Below are 6689 nucleotides of genomic sequence, written 5' to 3' on the forward strand. Positions count from 1 at the left end.
GAAGGGAAGAGAATGGACAGCGGAAGAAGAGGGAAGAAGACAGGGTGAAAGGAAGGAGGATGCGGAGGAAAGAAAAAGCAGAAGGAGTAGGGGTGGGGCCAAGAGAGGAGGAATGGAGCCAAGGAGGGAGGAGGGGGTGTAGAAGAGGAGGGGCGAGCAGAGGCAGAGAAATAAGCCATGGAAGAGGCACATCTCATCTTCCCTCAGGCATTCTGAGGGCCAATCTGGGCAGCTCTGAGCCTGATAATCGTGCTTATCTGTAGAACATGTGTAAGGCATACAGAGATGAAAAGCAAACGAGCGAAAAAAAAAATGTATAGGAGGCCACTGGTTTGGACTGAGCTCCTGCAATTGGCCCAGCAGACCGAACCAAGCGGAGTTGCTCGTGCGGAAGCTCGGAGCTACCAGGCGGTCGCTCATCTGACCTTCCCGAAAGCAGGAGATAGAGAATAGCCACCCTCCAAACAGGCCAGTTTTAGCTGGCGTTATGCAGAGATACCCTCTGCTTAACCTGTACAAGGAAAGTAACCTTAAAAAGGCCAATCCACGTTTGTTCCCTGTTCCTGCTTTCTTCAGCCCTTTTCTGCCTATGAAGCCAAACTCCTCTGCTGAGCTTGTCAGAATATTCGCTCTATTTTAAAGAATGAGGTGCTGACCGATTCTAGAATCACAAACAAAAACCAATTTGATCTCTGAACTAAATTTGTTGTAATTTTGTCTTTTGAGATAATAAAAATGTATTAGTCCTTATTATTATGAGTTTTCTTATGTACCAGCTCCTGTTCTTGGCATTTTATGATTTATGAACTCAATTTTCACAGACAAGCAACATTCCAGATGAGTTAAGTGGTGCAGACAGGAGGTCTCACACAAGGCAAGGGGTAGGAACCAGGCCACCTAACTGGGCCCCTTTTCCACTGTAAACCACAAAGCTGAGTTCAAAAACATTTGCTGAATGTCTGAATGACCACAAAACTCTAAACAGTAGCTAGCCTTACGTGGTGTTTAATGATTTTTTTAATGAAATATAGTATTTTGAGATAAATGTGGATTTATTCACGTGAAGTTGTAAAACATAATGCAGAAATCATAGAGAGACCTGTGTATCCTTTACCTCGTTTCCCCCAAGAGCAACATCTGGCAATGTCACAATAGGGTACTGACATTGATCTTGTCAAGATACAGAACATTTCCATCACCACAAAGATTACTCATGTTGCCCATTCATAGCCACACTCACTCTCCTCCAGACTCTATCACTAATCTGTCCTCCATATTTATAATTTTGTCATTTCAGGAATGCTATATGAATGGAATCATACAGCATGTGAACTGTGGGATTGGCTTTTTTTATTCAGCATAATTCTCTGGAGATATATTCAAGTCATTATATGTATCAGTAGTTTATTACTTTCATGTGGAGTGGTATTCCTTGGTATTGACGTAGCAGTTTGTGTGCCACGTCTGGGTTGGGGCTATTACAGCTTTTGTGTGTGTGTGTAGTAAGAACTCTTAACAAAAGATCTACCCTCTAAACAACTTTTTAAGTGTATAATACATCATTGTTAACTGTAGATACAATGTGTACAGCAGATCTCTAGAACTTAATCATCTTACATAACAGAAACTTTATACCCTCTGAGCAACATCTTCCCATTCCCCTGCCCCCACTCCATCTCTGGAAACCACCATTCTATTTTCTGCTTCTATGAGTTTGACTATTTTAGATTTCACATGTAAGTGAAATCTTATTTTACTTAGCATAATGTACTCAAGGGTCATCCATGTTGTAGCATATGGCAAGATTTCTTTTCTTTCCCCTCTAAGGCTTAAAAATATCCCTCTGTGTGTGGATCACATTTTTTAATCCATTCATCTGTCAATGGACATGTATATTGTTTCTACATCTTTGCTATTATGAATAATGCTGTAATGAACATGGAAGTGCAAATATCTCCTTGAACCCTAATTTCAATTCTTTTGGATATATACCCAGATGGGGATTGCAGGATCATACGGTAGTTCTAATGTTTTGAGTAATCTCCATACTGTTTTCCACAGTGATTGCACCCCTTTGCATTCCCAACAGCGCACAAGGGTTCCAATTTCTCCACAACCTCACCAACACTTATTACTATTTGTCTTTTTGGTAATAGCCATCCCAGCAGGTGTGAGAGGATACCTCATTTTGCTTCTGATTTGCATTTCCTTGATGGTTAATGATGTTGAGCACCTTTTCATATACCTGTTGGCCATTTGTATATCTTTGTTGGAGAAATGTCTATTCAAGTCCTTTGCCCATTTTTGAATCAGGTTATTTGTTTGTGGCTTTTGTTTTTGCTACTGAGTTAAAGGAGTTTCTTATATATTCTGAATATTAACCCCTTATTGTATATGTGGTTTGCAAATATTTTCTCCCAATCTGTAGGTTGCCTCTTCCTGCTGTTAATTGTTTTCTTATTATAGGTTTTTGTGTGAAAATCTTCATTTCTCTGTGATTAATGCCCAAAAGTGCAATTACTAGGTCGTGTACTACATTTATTTTTTTCCCTTAAGAAACCATCAACTGTTTTCTAGAGTGACTATACCATTTTACCATTTCTAGCGGCAATTTATGATCTATAAAGTTTCTCCAAATCCTTGCCAGTATTTAATGTTGCTATTGTTAAAAAAAATTTAACCATACTGAGAAATGTGTAGTGATATCTCATTGTGTGTGTGTGTTTTAATTAAATAACTAATGTACTTTATACAACAGTTTAAGGTTTACAGAATAATTAAGCAGATATTACAGAGTTTCCATATACCCACCTCCCCTTAAACACCTGATTAGTGTGGCACATTTATTGTAATTAATGAACCAATATTGATACATTATTGCTAACTAAACTCCATAGTTTACATTAAGTTTACTTTGTTTTTCAATTCTGTGGGTTTTGACAAATGCATAGTAATATGTATCCATCATTACAGTGTCATACAGAATATTTCACTGCCCTAAAAAATCCCTGTGCTTCATCCCTAGGAACCCCTGGCAAACACTGATCATTTTACTATCTCCGTAGTTTTGCCTTTTCCAGAATGTCATATAGTTGGCATCAAACAGCATGTGGCGTTTTCAGTTTGTTTTCTTTCACTTAGCAATATTCATTTAAGTTTCTTCCATGTCTTTCAGCAGCCTGATAGCTCATTTCTTGTTATTGCTGAATAATAACCTGTTGTATGCATCACAGTTTATTTACCCATTCACCTATCAAAGGACATCTCAGTTGTTTCCCTTTTTTGGCAACTATGAACAAAGCTGCTATAAATATTTGTGTGCAACTTTTTGTATGTACATGTTTTCAACTCATTTGAGTAAATACCTAAGGGTATTTACTCAAATGAGTGTGATTGCTGGCTCATATGGTAGGAGTATGTTTTGCTTTGTAAGAAATTGCCCAAGCATCTCCCAAAGTGCATTCCTGCCAGCAATGAGAGCCCCTGCTGCCCCCCAACCTCACCACCATTTGATATTGGGAGTTCTTTTGGGGTTTTAGCCCTTCTAGTAGGTGTGTAATGTTATCTCATTGTGGCTTTGGTTTGTAATTCCCTAATGACATGTGACAGTGAACATTTTTCCTATACATATTTCCATCTGTATATCTTCTTTGGTGAGTTGTCTGTTCAAATCTTTTGCCCATCCTTCAAATGGGTAATTCGTTTTCTTATTGTTGAGTTTGGAGTTTTCTGTGTATTTTGTAGATAAGTTCTTTAGCAGCTATGTGTTTTGAAAATATTTTCTTCCTGTTGTGGTCTTTTAATTCTCTTAACAGTATTTTTCACAGAGAAGTTTTTAATTTTAACAAAGTACACTGGCCGGGTGTGGTGGCTCACACCTGTAATCCTAGCACTCTGGGAAGCCGAGGCGGGAGGATCACTCGAGGTCAGGAGTTCGAGATCAGCCTGAGCAAGAGCGAAACCCTGTCTCTACTAAAAATAGAAAGAAATTAGCTGGACAACTAAAAATATATAGAAAAAATTAGCCAGGCATGGTGGCGCATGCCTATAGTCCCAGCTACTCGGGAGGCTGAGGCAGGAGGAAACTGTAAGAATTCTAGAGGAAAACGTTGGAAATACTCTTCTAGACATTGGCCTAGGCAAAGCATTTATGAAGAAGACCCCAAAGGCAATCACAGCAACAAAAATAAATAAATGGGACCTGATCAAATTAAAAAGCTTCTGCACAGCCAAAGAAACTGTCACGAGAGCAAACAGACAACCTACAGAATGGGAGAAAATTTTCGCATACTACACATCCGATAAAGGGCTGATAACTAGAATCTATTTAGAACTCAGGAAAATCAGCAAGAAAAAATCAAACAACCCTATCAAAAAGTGGGCAAAGGACATGAACAGAAACTTTTCAAAATAATACAGAATGGCCGACAAACATATGTAAAAATGCTCAACATCTCTAATCTATCAGGGAAATGCAAATCAAAACAACAATGAGATACCACTTATCCCCAGTGAGAATGGCCTTTATCAAAAAGTCTCAACACAATAAATGTTGGCGTGAATGCAGAGAGATAGGAAAAGTCATACACTGCTGGTGGGACTGCAAACTAGTACAACCTCTGTGGAAAGCAATACGGACTTACCTCAAAGAGATACAAGTAGAGCTACCATTTGATCCAGCAATCCCATTACGGTGCATCTACCCAAAAGAACAATAGCTCTTGATATGGCAAGGAAACTAACCCTTTGTAATTTGTATTGCAAATACATTTTTCTAGTTTGTCATTGTGTTTCCACATTGCTTACGGCATTTTTTGTTCTTTTCAAGAAAAATACATTAAAAGATCTATGTTTTTCCAGTGAGCTTAGTGTCCCAATGGCATTTGATCCAACCATCTTTTCCCCACTGCAATGAAAACCCCTTTTTGTCATATATAAGAGGAGTCTGAAAGCTCTATATGCTCTGGATAAGATTGTCCATCCCAAATCCTCTATGCCTCCATCAGCAGAAGTGAAGAGGGAGCCCGAAAGTGCCATTTTCTAAAAGTCATGTGCTCTGGATAACAGCTCCCCTCATCTGGCCCTCCTATATGCACAGGTAGCACTCAACAGGGAACCCAAGAACTCTGGATGTACCAGGAAAAAAATGTGCCCCTCCAGGGGTAGGGGTACCTATTGAAGGACATGGGATTTCTTTTTGGGGTGATGAAAATGTTCTGAAATTGGATGTGGTGATGGTTACACAACTCTATGAATATACTAAAGCCATTAAAATTTCACACTTTAAGTGGAATTTCAGGGCTCGCCCTTCATTGCTGCTGATGGAGGCACAGAGGATAGGAAATGGGTGGTCTTTTCCAGAACTGTATGGTATGTGAATTATATCTCAATAAAGCTGTTACTTAAAAAAACAAACTAACCCCCCCCAAAAAACATATCCTTCCACCAGCCTCTACTAAATCAATATTTATAAGAGCAAACAGAACTCTCATGATCCTTGTTAAACCATCAAGTCTCCATTCCTTCACTGAAAGCATCATAAATATCTGTCTTAGGACTATCATGACTATTCTCATTGTGCCATTTTTGTCTGACAGTTACCTCTGTTTTTCCCTCATCCTCTGCCTCTAATGCTTGTATGTTCTGGGGATAGTAAGGCACCCCCACCCAGCACTCCCTAGCTTCTTTAGGATCATTTCTCTATATGAGACATATATACTTATCACATAATATGTATATAATTGTCTTCTCCTACTAGATCTGTGGAGGCAAAATTTTTTGTCCATTTTGTACCTTTCTGTATCCCCAGCACATAAAAAAGTACCCGGCACATTAGCAAATGCCCAATTAATATTAAGTGAACGAGTACTACATTCTCAATGTAAACTACATTCCTTGCTAAAATCATAATTCTATAGATGATCAGAATCAGCTTATCAACAAAAGAACGCATTGGGATTTTAGTGGAATATCAATGTATTTACAAATTTAATTTAGGAAGAAATATCTTTATCAGATTGAGTCTTTCTATACAGATACATGTCTAGCCTTCCTATTTTGTAATATTTAAAAAATGTTTATAAGCTAATCGTAGTATATATATTTTTTATGTTTCTACATGTCTTGTCAATCTCGTGGAACAAGATGGGAAGTTTTAGTGCATTTATTTTATACTCTAGAACAATTTAAATACCACAGGAATTGTGTTCTTTTTTTAAAGGTTAAAGTATGGAACTATATTTTTTGGTTTATTTCATGGCTATTAATCTATTCAAGGTTTTTAGCTTCTTACTTAATTTTGTTTTGATTAATAACACTATCCCCTGGCTAGTCCTACATTTTAACAAATGCTTTTATTCTAATTGGCTTACTCTAGGTGTCAGATGAAGCAAAAGCTCCTTATCAGCAATGCCACATGTCCTTGTATTCTTACGTAGGGAGTGGTAAGCTACCATGTTACCTTGTACATCACAAACCTTTCAATTCTGAGTTTGTTCAGAGTTTTCCCTCTGCTCTAAAATCTGTAGGTTTGACCTAACTGTTAATTTTAGTAATACTTGCAGTTTAATATGACAGTTCATAGGGAAACCTTTACCTTAATGGCTAGCATTTATTTAGCACTACCTATACACCAAGAATTTTGTGCTAAACCCTTGAAATGGATTAGTTAATGTTTTTCAAAGCAAGTG

Source organism: Lemur catta, chromosome 19 (genome assembly GCF_020740605.2).
Source record: "Lemur catta isolate mLemCat1 chromosome 19, mLemCat1.pri, whole genome shotgun sequence".
Classification (NCBI taxonomy): domain Eukaryota; kingdom Metazoa; phylum Chordata; class Mammalia; order Primates; family Lemuridae; genus Lemur; species Lemur catta.